Raw genomic sequence first — 15,005 nt, 5'->3', positions numbered from 1 at the left:
TTGGTCTTTTTCTTAGGGATTTGTAGGAGCTCTTTAGAAATTAAGGGACTCAACCCTTTTTTGGTGATATAACTTGCAAATATTTTTGCCTACTTTGTAATTTTCTTTTGACTTTATTCCTGTTTTTCTCCATGCAGAAAATTTTCCTTACACCAATTTTCTTTTTACATAATCAAATGTATCAATTTGTACCGCTTCTCCATCATGGGCCACATAATCTTTCGAAGGCATCCATCTGATGACGGCCCCGTGCTGCTCAGACTTGGAATGGCTCCTCACGCCCTTAGCGTAAAACCCAAAAAAAATGACCTCTCCCACCTAACTCTCTCCTCCCGAAACGATGCTGAACGAACCCCAGTTGAGTGAACTCACCTTGCACATCTACCCTCATGAACTTTGGCTCATGTGTTCTTTTTGCTTTCGTGAAATTCCCTGCTGCCACGACGAGGGTGGCAGCTCAGATCTGCCTTCACTGGACCAGCTGCGAGGAGGGGCTCCAGCTGCTGTGCCTTGGGGTCTCCTCACACACGCGAGCTGTGTGCTCTGCCCAGCCAGCTCCAGCCGGACACTGAGCTTGGCCCCAGTCACTTGTGCAGCACTGGGTGGCCCCAAATGTTGCAGCCTGTGGCTTAAGCATTTATAGAAATGGCATTGTTGTGGCGTTAAATTCACGTGGCTGGATGCCAGATTTGGTGGGGCATCATTTGCTTATTTAAAAAGAAAAGGAAGTCACCCAGTAGGGTGTGAAATAAGTTTTCTCCATGGGTTCTGTACAGATAAAGCCAACCGAGTCGGTTGAATGCCGCTAGGAGAGAGCCACCTCTCTTTTTGCTTCAGTGGTCTTACCGAATCTCATGAGGTGTTTCTATTGAATGATTGACAAGTTTTATACTCAGTCGTGAAGCAGTATCCAATTCTGGACTCCTGCATTCCCACAGCAGCCCTCCCCGTGTACCGCCCCCACATCTAGGACTCTGGGGACACGGGGGAGGGAACGACCGACTCAGCTCCTGGAGGGGAAGGCTGGAGAGCAGCAGTGCCGGGACTGTCTAAGGATGGAGAGATGTGACAGTGCAGGGAGACGGATGGCAGGGCCAACGGGGACACGACTTAATTTGATGGAGACGTGGTCTCCCTCAGGTTAACTGGCCACCAGGGCTCTTTGGGAGTGAATTCTTGGCTGAAACCCCATGTTCCTTCTCGTCTAGTCCTCCTCTGCCCTGCTCCTCTCCCCAGCTCTCATCTTTCCTCTCCACTCCTGAAACAAGGAGGTTACTGACTGTGAAATCTGGAACATGCAAGTTCTCTTCCATGTCTGGCAATGAGGGATAAAGCATTCAGGGAATATGGACCAGCCTGGTCCTCTGCAAAGGTTCTGGGTCAGTGGAGGCTGTTGTGGGCTGAAGGGTCTGGACCCCGTGAATGTGCCTTATTTGGAAAAACTATCTTTGCAGATGGCATTAAGGATCTTGAGATGAGATACTCCTGGATTGCCCTGGAGGGCCCTACATCCAGTCTCTGGCCTTGTAACAGACAGAGGAGGAGCAGACACAGACACAGACAGAGGAAAGGCCGTGTGACCACTGAGGCAGAGATGGGAGTGATGTGGCCACAAGCCAAAGGGCACCTGGAGCCCCCGGAGGTTGGAAGAAGTAAGGAAGGCTCTTTCCTAGCAACTACGGGGAGTGTGGCTCCACTGACCCCTTGATTTTGAACTTCTGGCCTCCAGAACTGAGAAAGAAGAAATGTCTGCTGTTTTAAGATGCCAGCTCTGTGGTGACATGTTCCAGCAGCCCTGGGAAGCTAACACTGGGCCACCGAGTCCGAGCCCTGTGTTTGCTGCCCCCAAATCTGCTGCATGACATTGAGAAGGTCACTTCTGGAATTTCACCACCTCATCTCCAGATGAGGGCTCGGGCCCAGTCCAGCTTCCCACGTGAGGAGCCTCGATGGTCCCCCGACTCCAGCACAGCCACCCGGGTTCCCAGCTCCAGCACAGCCCGCAGCTCTGGGCGTCACGTTTCCACAGTTATTCCCACTGTTGACCTGGACACACCTATCCTCAGAGAGTCGGAATTGGTGTTATTCCAATGAAATCAACACTTCCTTAGGCTCTAGGGATCGTGGAAAAAGCCTACCACCAACTCCAAAATGCTGTAGAACAGTTATTTGTGGAATCTGAGGAAGAAAAAGGGGTTTGGAGTAAATATCTTCAGGCAAAGAAAATGCAGGAGACATATGTTGCTTATCTTTAACACAGCAGTTCTCAACCCTTCCAGGCACATTAGAATCATCTGTGGAGATTTTTTAAATGCAGATTTTAAAAATCAGACTCTTTGGGGCTGGGGTCCAGGCATGGGTGTTTTTTAAAGGCTCCCCAACAGTTTTTTTTTTTTTTAAAGATTTTATTTTTTCCTTTTTCTCCCCAAAGCCCCCCGGTACATAGTTGTGTATTCTTCATTGTGGGTTCTTCTAGTTGTGGCATGTGGGACGCTGCCTCAGCGTGGTTTGATGAGCAGTGCCATGTCCGCGCCCAGGATTCGAACCAATGAAACACTGGGCCGCCTACAGCGGAGCGCGCGAACTTAACCGCTCGGCCACGGGGCCAGCCCCCCAACAGTTTTAACATGCAGGCAAAACCCACCGATTTAAAGGGATCTTTCCAGGCCCTGGTTCTCAAGGTGTGGTCCCTGCACCAGCAGCATCAGCATCCAGGTAGCTTGTTAGAAATACAGGTTCTCGAGCCCCAGGACCTGCTGGGTCAGAAACTTGGCAGTCTGTGTCTTAACGAACCCTCCGGGGATGCTGGTGGAGACCCGCTCTTCTGGGGCACACCGCGTAACTGCCCTTCTGCACCTCTCCAGATGTTTTTGCAGTTTTCAGTGTCTCCAAATTCTCACTTGGTCTCCACAGGGGGATGACAGGCTGTTGATGATAACAATAGGTAGCATCCGTCCCCATTGCCGCCAGCTCAGATGGACAGCGCCCACTGGTCATGTCTGTCCACCTTGGTCAGCATGCTGTTCTCCCTTCAGGGGGTGACAGTGGGGGAAGGGAGGGTGTCCTTCAAGCCCCTTTCCTTTGCCCCCTGACCCTGTGCAGCAGAAGATACCCACTTCCCCCGCAACTCGTGTCCCGTTGATGCTTCTAGTCTCCAGGAGGGAAAGTCCACCCCACCACGAAGATGTTGCCTCAGAGATTCTTCAGACAGCGTGCTGGCCAGAGGTCTCCAGACCTTTGTGTCTGGTTTGCTGGTGGCTGGGGCCAGGAAACGCATCCTTTTGTACAAATGAGAAAGAAGAGGGGAAGGGAACACCTGGGCTGGTCTTCCAGGCATAACCTGCCTCAGGTGTGTTGGGCTCTGGTCCAATGCTTTACATTTAGGGTCTTATTTGATTGCATTGCAAGTAAATAACAAAGCTTTACTATTATCCCGTCATACAGATGAGGAAACTGTGGATCCCTGTGGTTCAGAAACTCTTCTCAGTAGACAGAGTTCTGATCCAGGCAGGCCTGGCCCTGGTCCCACATGCTGGACCACTGGCCTGTGACGTGTGGTACTGACAACACCGCCCCTGGGGCCGGGGTCTGGGTGTGGGGCTGTCCTCAGTCCCTTCATCCCCTGGAATGTGTGGATGGAGAGGGGGAGAAAAGAGAGAGTGTGGCGTCTGCAACCAGAAGCGAAGCAGGTTCTAATCAAAGGAGTGAGCCTTGTCGGGGGACGGGGTAGGGTCCTGGTGGCGACACAAGGGGATGAGTCTGTACTTCCGGTTTCAGGGAAACAGCACATCAGAGGACGACCCTGTTGATGGCCTGTTGTGTGTGTCTCAGGGTCTCACATTCACACGGCCTCCTCCGCGATCTTTTTATTATCGTCTTAACAATCATCATCCCAACATAGCATCTTAAAAGTCATTACACAGGCACCACTTTTGGAGAATGTGTTCACGGCGCTCCCACTTAGCGGACTTCTGTCCACCGCGAGGTTGGAGGCGGGTCAGGCGAGGCTTCGGTGTTAGTGGGGGGTGGTGAGGAGACCCACGGAGATCCCTGTGTCTGAGAGCTGAACTTCGAAAGTGGAGACGTGTCGTTTTCCATGCCTGTGAGCTTTGCCCCATGGATTCAACTTCCTGTCCTTCTAGAACATCATCTCTGTCAATTTTGCCAAATCCGTTTGACAAAGTTACACATCAATATTCTTCGAAAGTGTCAAGGTCATGAAAGACGAGGAAAGGCTGTTCGAGGCTGCAGGAGACTCAAGAGAAATAACAACCAACTGGAATGTGGGATGCTGGTCAGGATCCTGGAACAGAAAAAGGATGTAGTGGGGAAACTGATGAAATTTGAATAAAGTCCTTATTTTAGTTGAGAGGATTGTGCCAATGTTAACTTTCTGGGTTTTAATAATTGCGGTAATTTTAGGGGAAGCTGAGCATACAAACACTCTCTGTACTGTTTTTGTAACTTTTCTGTAAGTCAAAAATTAACTCAAAATAAAAAGTAAAAAAAAATTTTTTTTGGCTAACCTGAATTCAACACAGTTTTCTTTCCCGACTCCCTTCCTTCTCATCTCTTCTCCTCATGTCATTTAGTTATGTAAGCAATGCTTGCTTATCTTTGCTAAGGAGGAGAGCGGGGGTGTGGAGAAAGGGGAGAAATGCGGATAATCTTCCATTTATTTCTATTTGACTTTGGAAGGATTTTTAAGGTGTTCCAACATGCTACTGAATTTTGCCCAGGTTCGCTATGCATTTTGCTTAAAATTTTAACTCCTAGAACTAAAGACAATTTTCATATTTATTTGGGACCTCCTTTGCTCTTTATGCAGTTCTGGGAGCATAGTAATAACTCATTAAATGCTTATTAATGAATTTTGTGAGCATATATCGGTTTAATTCAATACACGTATATTGAATGCCTACTGTTCTGTGTCAGGAGCAGTGCTAGGTGCTACTGGTGACACAAAGTTGAGTAAGGCACAGACCTGGTTCTTGGGGGCTCAGGTGTCCAGAATGCTATGGAAATGAGAAAGAGAGATGGGTTCATTCCTCCTGGGACATCAGTGACAGCTTTGCAGAAGAGGTGGTATTGGAGGGATGACTAGGGCCTTGAAGGATGAAAAGGAGTTCAAGAGGTGGAGAACGTGCAGCAGGAGAAACGGCAAAGGGGATAGCCTACCCAACGACCGCACGTCCCGGCCTTCCTTCCCTCGGGAGGATGTCAAATGACTGTTCTTGCCAGAGGAATGTGAGCACAAGTGACGTTTGCCACCCCTGGGCTGACATGATTAAGAACGGGGAAGGCCATGTCCTTGAACTTTCCTCTGTCTGATGGCTGGTTGGAGAGGATCCAGTGTTCCCAGGGGTGACAGAGCCACAAGATGGAAAGTACCCGGATTGCCACATGGAGGAGAACTGCTCAGCAAACTGAAACGCTGACACCAAGCTGCCAAAGAAGAGAGGAGTACACTTCCATTGTGCCTGGCCACTGAACTTTGGGGACTTATTTGTTACAGCGGCTGGCACCTCCATCACTCATGCAAGCAGACGTGTAAGTCCTGTGTGTGTGTGTGTGTGTGTGTGTGTGTGACGGGGAGAGTGGTGGGCGGTTGGCCCAGAAAGTCTGTGAAATCTAACTGAGAGGAGCCTTGAACGATGCTCCGTGGAGCTTGAATACCTGCCTGGAGATGTTTCATTTGGAAAGTTCGTCGATTAAGCAGTAGTGAGAGTTGAGAGATGGAGTTGAAGTGTGAGGATGGGGCTGGAAATTTTGTTCCCAGAGATAACTGAAGGTTGATTGCAGTTGCAGCTTAATTTTAAAAAGCTCTACACATCTCTTTTGCTCTGCAGTGGTTCAGAGGAGGCAGGCTCCAACTCACCCACAGATTAGGAATATTTTGGTGGTAAAGGAAATCTCTCTTCCTTTAATTTAGTTTCTTTCAAAGTGTTATGAATGACTTCACATCGATGAAGCCTTTTGAGCTCCTTAACTAACTGTGACGTTAGCAGTATTATTCCTTTAATGCATTCCATGCGAACTTGCTTCTCCACTGGATGAGAAGGATGGTTGCTCACCTCCCATCTCATTAACATGCATGAATATGGGTTTAATTTACAGAGATGTAATAAAGCCTGGTGGAAGTAAACTCCCCTCCCTATGTTTTTTTTGGTGAGGAAGATTGGCCCTGAGCTAACATCCATTGCCAATCTTCTTCTTTTTGCTTGAGGAAGATTGTCACTGAGCTAACACCTGTGCCAATCTTCCTCTATTTTGTATGTGGGATGCTTCACAAGCAGTGCTATGTCCATGCCTGGGATCCGAACCTGCGAACCCTAGGCTGCCGAAGCAGAGTGCATGAACTTAACCACTATGCCACCAGGCTGCCCACCCCTTTTAAGGCCATTTATATATAGTATTTTGGAAAATGCATAAAGAATGCCTGACTTTTGCAAAGAGATTTGAAAGTTAGGTAGGAAAATAATGTTAATGGCGGAGACATTCTGCAGAACACAGGACTCTACTTCTCAACTAGGAGGCCGATACCTGGGTTCTCGCTCTGGCTCTGTCCTGAACTTGCCCTTTGACCTCTGGCAAAGTTTTACTTCCCACCTTTGAAATGAGAGACGTGGCCCTAGGCCAGCATTTTCAAAAGTTTAGGTGATGCACCACTGGTGGTGTGTGAGATATTTTTAGTACACGGACAAATATTTTTAAAATTATAATAATTATATAGTTATTTAACGTTTAATAAAACAACATAACTAGCACATCAAGCCCATGAATTTGTAAGTATTCTGCATCATTTTGATTTCCCTTTAAATTAAATTAATGGGAAAATTTAAGGGGAGGCAATTTAAAGAAAAAAAGTAGATAAATAGAAGTTCTTTGTGGATGTTGCAAAAATTGCATGCTAATGACTGAAGTGGTGAAAACAGCGGAATAAGTGTTTTTTCTAGATCTGATGGTCTGTGGCTGGTTGGGCCTCTAATCCTATTGATTCCTCTCTGGGAAAATGAACCCAGATTGGACCATTTCTGTCATTATGATACAGTGCAATATTTTTAAATAGTCACTCAGATTATTCCACTCTTTGGTTCTTGGGTTGCTAACTCTCTTGTTTACCCTAAAGTGATTCATTTCTTCATGTGGTTTGTAATTTTCTGATTGCGACCTCATTTCTCTTGGGAACTGTTTCCTGTGGGAATCCTATGCACCTTGGATTGTAAATCGTCTCTACAGACTGGCCTTTGCAAGTTTCACTCGTCCTGGATTAGTTTTTATGTTAATGTGGCAGTTTCAAATGCTCCTGTTATGAGGAACATAAAGTTCAGCTTGGGTTACCAAATTCTAGAAGGTGGATGTTTTTTTCCTACCAGGGCCATGGACATGTGGCACACTCCCTTGCCGTTTTTTCTGCTAGTGGCTTTACGTAAGCGTCTCCATTCTCCCACCTCCTGACATACACCTGTGACATCTAATTCTCCTGCCTCCTGACATACACCTGTAATAGGCAATTCTCGTGTCTCCTGACAAATCCCCGAGACCTCTGCTCTTGGGATGATGGGGAGGGAGAGATGGGAGCTACAGTCGGTGAGTCACTGGTGCTGTGGAAAGTCCATTGAGATGCCTAGATTGCTCGTTCATTCATTCATTTATTCATCGCAGACATTTATTGAGTATGTGCCGTAGGCCAAGCTCTCTGCTTACCTTCTAATAGGTTCAGCATTAAAATTTTAGCTCCATTTGCTAACTGTTCATCTTGGGCAAATTACTTAGCTTCTCTGAACTTTGCTCCAGCCCAAGGGGATGAAATGGCTTAGATCGGAGTGAGGGCATCATCTTTTTAACAGGAGGAAAAGCAGAGTCTATGGATATAAGCAGGTTGGTCAATTTCATGGAGCGCCATTTTAAAGTTCTCTTCTGATTGCTTCAGCTTTGTTTTAGCAAAATAAAATGAATGCGAGGTCATCAGCTGAGAGCAAGCACGGAAGAGAGGGTGTTGGCAGTTGTAGGAGAGAGGAAGCATAGAATGATCTTCTAGGAAAGGAATGATTCAGATAAATAGAAAAAGATTGCTGGGTGGCCCAGAGAGATGGCCTGAGGGTTGGGTTAAGAGCTCAAGGATAGCCCATTTGGGTGCCTTTCCCCAGCCATGCTCAGTTGCATGGGCACCAGTGTGAGATTTTAACGAGATTTTAATATGCATTATGTCATCAATCCTTATGACAGACCTTAGAAGCTATTTCATACCCATCTCACAGATGAGTACACTGAGACCTACAGAGGTGAAATGACTTACCTAAGATCACATTTAGGAAGGAGCAGAGCCAGGGTTGGAACCCAGGACTGGCTCCAAAGCTCACACTCTTAGGCTTATGTAGCTGTTCTCTGGACCTTTTAAGGGGGCTCTAAGTGATTTAATGATTTAATCAGCTGGACACTGCTCTGTAAAATCCAAAGCAGATAGTCAAATTCCAGATCTGATTCTGCTACAAATTCAGCAGTGTCTTCAGCCCCATCAATTCCTCCCTGGGGGCCTTGATTCTCCTCTCCAAAATGAGGGAATTGGTCTAGGGGCCCCTCTATTCCTTTCCTGCTCTTTAATTATGGGAAGTTTTTCCCCCTCTCTCTGAGAGATATGGTGGGATGAAACAGACACACTCCTGAAATCCTGCAGAACTTCGACCCTGCGCGAACAGGAGGTCCTTCTTGTTGGACGTCCACACATTGGGGTACTCGATCTTTTCCACCACAGTCTCCAAAATCTGGAGCCAGTTGAAAGTGAAGATCATTTGGAGTGGAAATCAAGCCACACCAAACAGGACAGCCCGGTCAGGGACCTGCCACCCTTCTCACCACGGAGTTTGTGAGCCCCGTCAGAGGGGGGCACTCGCTTTGTCAGCGTGCTGCCCCTGTAATTGCGATAGGCTCTTTTGTTATTAAACAGACCCAGGCGAAACAAAAGGGATACTGTTTCTTTTATGAGTAATGTGCTAACTCACCCCTGGAAAAAAAAGTTGAAGTCCAGCATAGGGACTGAGACAGCATAAGATTTATTACAAAGGTTACAGAAATTATTCCTCCTTCCCAGCACTTAAATTGTCTAATTATTCACAGCTGTTTCCAATTTTTCTCAGGTTAATTAAGGGGTGTGGGTCTTCCCCGCCTTCCAGGGATGGCCACCTGAAGCCACACGAGGCACCAGGCAGAGGAGGGTCCCTGGACCTGGACGGGGCATCCTCTGCACGGTGGCCCATCTCCGTCTGTCCAGTAGTCTCTCGCTGAGATGCAAATAAAACTTAGAAGACAAACTTCCTTTCTGCAAGTAAGGGACGCTGATGTGAATGATTACCTATAGAGGAAGCGGTCTGATTTTTCAGCCTCCTCTGGGAACCAGGGGACCTCTGATCGCCTTGGGTACTCTTGGGAGCCATGGAAGAGCATCCTTGTTGAGGTGGAGGGAACAAGTGGGTCTCTCTAGTCCCGTCCAAGCTCAACACACAGCAACAGTCAAGTTAGACCTTCCACCCATGTTCCCGCATTCCATCTACATGCTCCCCACCGCTGGTAGCCTTTATTCCCTTCCAGATCCTCCTCTGTGCCCCCCATGCACACCCCCTTTTGTCTCCTTGTCTCAGGTGTCCCATTCGGCTTTGATGTTGAGCTGGGCGAGCACAGTCATCATCTGTTCAACAAGCATTGAATGGGCACCTGCTGTGTTGTAAGCAGAGCACTGGAGTTTTAGAAAGGAATAAGATATGTCTGACTCCCTCCTGGATTGTAAGCTGTAAAGGACAGTATCTTAATCACCTTTAATTTCTCCCTGGTGCCCTGCAGAGGGGCTCTTATATAGCAGGTGCTCAATAAATACTTACTGAGTAAATCAATGCGTCAGAATACTCTAGCTGGAAGGATTTTGGTGATGTTAGCCCATCACTTTGATTAAAAAAATATTTTAAAAGCTTTTCCCTCTGAAATAAACATAACACATACTCATTTTAGAAAAAATTAGAAAATAGAGAAGAAACTAGAAATTACTTATAATGCTACCTCTAAAAACAGTTTTCATATGCGTCTTTCAAGTCCTTTTTCAAAGGATGTCATGCATACTTTTAAGTAAAACTGGGATCCTATTACTATGTTTAACTATTTGGAATTTTGTCATTATAATTTTAGATTATCAACGATCATTAAGAACACTTCCCATGTCATTAACGTCAACAAAATCATTCTTAACAAACATAACATATTCTATTATCTAGTTTTACGACAATTTCTTTTACCAGTTGTTAGACTGCTTAAAGCTGTTTTCATTTTTTTTCTTTTGCTATTGTGTATAACGCTCAACTGAACATCCAACTCTCTACAAAGAGAAAACCGAGACTCAGAGAGGGAAAGTCATTCATCCAAGGTGACCAGGCCAGTTATGAAGTTAGTGTCTCTCACCTCCAACCCCATCCTCCTATACTCATCTGTGTGATGCCAGGGCTGGGACTCTGCAAACTAATTTCTGCTTTTCCATCATTGAATGAATAAGAGGGCATATGAGAAAATGAATGTGGAAAGTTTCTCAATTGGCTGGAAAAAAATGACTTTAAATGGGCTATTTGATGGCTGAGAACTAAGTGAGCCTAGAAATATCTACTCATGACTTTGAAACAGAAGAAGAGGCTTCAGTTTTCTTCATTATGAGTTGTGAGTGGCACTTTTTTGGGTAAAATGGAACACGATATCGAAGACAACTACACAAAGATGGGCACTGGAGAGTGAGTAAAAGCAGACAGATTCTGCAAGGGAACAGACACTTGGAAGAAGGGAATGGCATAGGATGATGTTCCTGTTTATAATGGATTTTAGCCTGAAGACAGGCCACAGTGAACACCACATGAGGCAGCTGAAGTGCCAGTGGAAAACCTGCAATCTTCCTCATCTGAAGACAGGAGCACAGGGTTTGTGGCAGTCACAGCCACTGGAAAGTGAAGTGGTGGTGGTGGTGGAATTTCAGAATGAAGAGAGCTAGAGAGGGGAGCCACAATCTGTGTTTAGATTCAAATCTTTGGTGGACTAGTAAACCATGGATGTGCAGAATGGACCACAAGTAGTTCAGTCAAGGATAAAAGAACTGAAGTGAGATTTGAGCTGCTGCCCAAGAGACAGACTTGTCTGTATGAGCCTGACTATGTTAAAATTGCCTGCTGAAACAAACAGAAAATCAACATTCTTTGGAGGAATGACAAAATCCAGGGTCTCTACAACATGATAATCACAACCTTTAGGATATAGTCCAAAATTACTTGACACACAAAGAAATAGGAAAATACGACCTATTCTTAACAGAACAGATAATTAATAGAGACTGACTCAAATATGGCAGATATGGGAATTGATAGACAAGGATTTTAAGGCAGTTGTTAGAACTGTGCTCAATGATATAAAGGAAAATATGCTCTTAATTAATAAAAAGAAAGGAAACATCAGTAGAGAAACAGAAACACCACCACCACCCACCCTTGCAAAACAAAAACCAAAAAACCTCTGAGAAAAAATACAGTATCTGAAATTGTGTAGATGTTGGTTAGAGCCATGGGAATGGATGATATTGCCTTAGATAGAGGGAGAACAGAAAGTGATGGGGTCAGGACTATGGTCTTTCCCAATCCTCATAAAATATTTTAGAACTTTTCTCAGCTTCCAGTTTCTTATTTTTATGGAAATGGTAATAGCTGCCTACACTTTCTCACCTGATGACCAAGAGATCCGTTGAGATTGGTTTATATTTTCTATTTTACAGATGAGAATAGTGAGGTTTCCATAGGAGGAAAAATAGCAGCTCTCATTTACTGAGCACACCTTGTATGCCAGTTGCTGAACTGAATTTACCTTCTTGCTCATCTTGACAATAACCTTATAAAGTATGTGTGCTTCTTGCTCCATCTTACAGCTGGAGAAATGGAGGCCCAGAGAGCTCAAGCATCTTGCACAAGATCAGTGTGCCTAGGAAAGGCTGTGGCCAAGGATGGAGCTCAAATACACACCGAGCTCTGCGGTTGGGGGTTTGAATCTGACTTCACCACTAACTAGCTGTGTTGTTGTGTGTGCCTTCAGAAGAGTTAGTGAGTGTGAGAGCATGGGTTCTGGAATTAACCTGGGTTCAAATCTAGCTACACAAACTTGGCCCTCAATTGTCTCAATTATAAAATTGGAATAGCAGTAAGACCTACCTCATAGATTTGTGGTGAGGATTAAATAAGGGAAAACATGTCAGATACTTATGACGTTGCCTGGGAGGTAATAAGGGTTCATTAAATATTAGCTATTCTAGATGAGGGCAGTAGCAGAAGAGTAGCAGATGCTGTTGCTGCCCTGCCCTTATGTCCACACTCTCCCCATTTCAGTGCACACCTGCCTGATTCCCAGCTGTCAGCACACACATCTCTTTGCCCCAGGACTTTCTCCTTATGCCTGGAATCAGCCCTAGAGGCAAGTAAGGCAGGCTGGAAGTGCTGAAGAATTAGCATCTTTTGGAAGTAACCCTCAAGTAGTGACTGACGGAAGTTGGCAGATCAATACCCCAGCTCCCTCCCTCCTTATGGGGAATAACTCAGGCGTGTATTCAGCACCATCTTCCAGAGCTCCCCATAGAACTGAACTCTGCTTGTGCAGTGGTCACATGCTTGATAACCCACCCTTCATTGGCTGCTTCCCCTCATCATCTCACTTCCCTACTCCCCCCTGTTGTTTTCTAGAATCACCTCTCAAATATATCACGTGCACTTGAATTCTTGTCTCAGGTTCTGCTTCTCTGGGAAACCCAACTAAGACAAGTAGTCATCATTTTAAAGCTCCTTCTACGTGACATCAACTGTCCTGGCGCCTGAATCAAATTCTTTCATTTTCTCTTTCAAAAAAAAAAAAAGGTTGTGGGCCATTATTATCCTCACTATATTAAAATAAGAAATTGAGACTCAGAGTGGTTATAAGATGTGCCCAGTCAGCCGTGGTGGAGGATAGAGTCCATCCCAGGTCTCTCTGCACCCAAAGCCCGTGTTTCCCGACCATGGAACGCTGGAAGTTTCTTAGGAAGAGTTTGCTGTGAGAGTGAACATGTTTCAGGACAGCGGCCATCACAAAGGAGCTGTCCGCAAGGTCTGTAGGAGCTGGGGAAGAGCGTCCTGCCTGGGGGGTTTTGTGGGTTACCCTAGGGTGCCCAAAGTGTGGCCAGGACAAGGTATTTCGTTTCAGTCCTCTTCCTGGCTCTACGGTCCTTCTTCTCACAGGGTCCACCTGGTTCCACTCAGTCTGCTGTCTCTACTTTTCCCAGTTGTGGTCTAGCAAGAGAAAGGGAAGTCCAGCCCCTGCAGGAGAGACGACAAGTCCAGATTCTGTCCGGTCAAGAGCAAGACAGGATGGTGTCAGGGCAGGACAGTGGGCTGGGTGTCTAGGACACAGGTTGTAGTCCAGACTTGGGCTCCTCTTAAGCTGTAAGACCTTGAGTAGGTTTCAACCCATCTCTGAGTTTCTATTTTCTCAAATGGGAAATGAAAAGTTTTGGTCAAGTTACGTACATGAATGACCTGAGGGCTAGTAACGTAAATGGGTGAAGTGGGCCAAGTATGAGACAAAAGGGAGGGTGGAGGAGTGCAGCTCAGTGGCCTAAAGGCATTAAAAAGAAAATGCTGTACATGCTGGACAAAGCTTATTTTTCATTAGAGATGGCCCTTGGACTTCTTGTTTGAGACATTTGGGCTAACTGCCCTCGAAATCTTTTGACTTTTTGAGTTCTTCATTACATACCGTAGATGCCAGCATTTAGATGGAATCATGCCTTTGCAAATGTGTTTCCTGTAAATAAAAAGTCAATGTTTTGAACAGCTGCATGAGGAATGACCTAGAAATAGCACCCTAACAGTCCTCCGGCCACGTGGCTCCTCTGCTCAAAATCCTTTACCCATTCCACAATTTATTGAGAGCCTACTGTGTGCAGGCACTTGCTGGGTGCATCAGGGACCAAACCAAAGTGCCAGGCCTCATGGGGCCTGCCTGCTGGCGAGGGACAGAGACAAGACATGGATAAAACCCACCTCATAATGTCAGGTAGTGATGAGTACTCTGAGGAGAAAGAAGTGGGGCGAAGGCGCAGAGTGTGGGATGGATTTTTACGTATGGAGGTCGTACTGAGGAGGCGCCCTAGGGGCAGAGACTCAGAGGATGAGAAGGAGCGAGTCAAGCGACCCTCCACGGAAAGGGGGAATTGACCGCATAATGCGGCGATGCCTGACTTTGCCTTTCAGATGAAGCCCGAGTTCCTGAAATTGGTATTCCACCAGCCATGCTGGACCACGTGAAGTCTGCACCCAAATCATGCTGTTCTCTTCCCTTCTGCCACGTCTGCTCTGGCTCACGCTCGGGGAGCCGGGGGTGAGCCCCCCAAAGGCTCTGCCCCCGTAGGGTGGGGAAGGGATAGGGAAGGGGTGAACCGATCGGGGAGGCGATCGCCCTCAGCAGTTCCAGGCAGCTGGGCTGGACACAAAGCCCACATGGCGACTGAGAGGATGCACAGGTGAAAAAGACCGTGGCAGCATCAGCTTCCGTGGGACCCACCAGGCCACACTGCGCATGTGTTGGCTTGTTGGCCTCATCTTCACCATGCCTGCTTTCTATCCCCAGCGTTATATTTCTTTTCAGGGTTTCTCCAGTGGGGTGCTATGGTCAAGTTACACTGAGGAAAGCTCCATCCTGGATGTCCCCTATGGAGATTCACTGTGACCTTTAGCATGATAAATGCTCTGAGAAGTCCTGTAATAAAGAAATGTGCAGAGCTTTACGTTGAACTGGCGTTTTCCAAACTATTGGACAGCAGAAGTCTTTCTCCACTGGCCATCTATTACATTCCCTCAGGAGCCCTGCTGCGCAGCGTCTGCAGGCTTACTCCCGGGGACGACCGAGAGCCAGGGTCAATGGCAGTCATCAACAGTTGAACTTTAGTTGGGGGGGGGGGTGGTGAT

Source organism: Equus caballus, chromosome 24, assembly GCF_041296265.1.
Source record: "Equus caballus isolate H_3958 breed thoroughbred chromosome 24, TB-T2T, whole genome shotgun sequence".
In the NCBI taxonomy this organism is placed as follows: domain Eukaryota; kingdom Metazoa; phylum Chordata; class Mammalia; order Perissodactyla; family Equidae; genus Equus; species Equus caballus.
The sequence above is the reverse complement of the archived record's forward strand: the minus strand, read 5'-3'. Positions refer to the sequence as shown.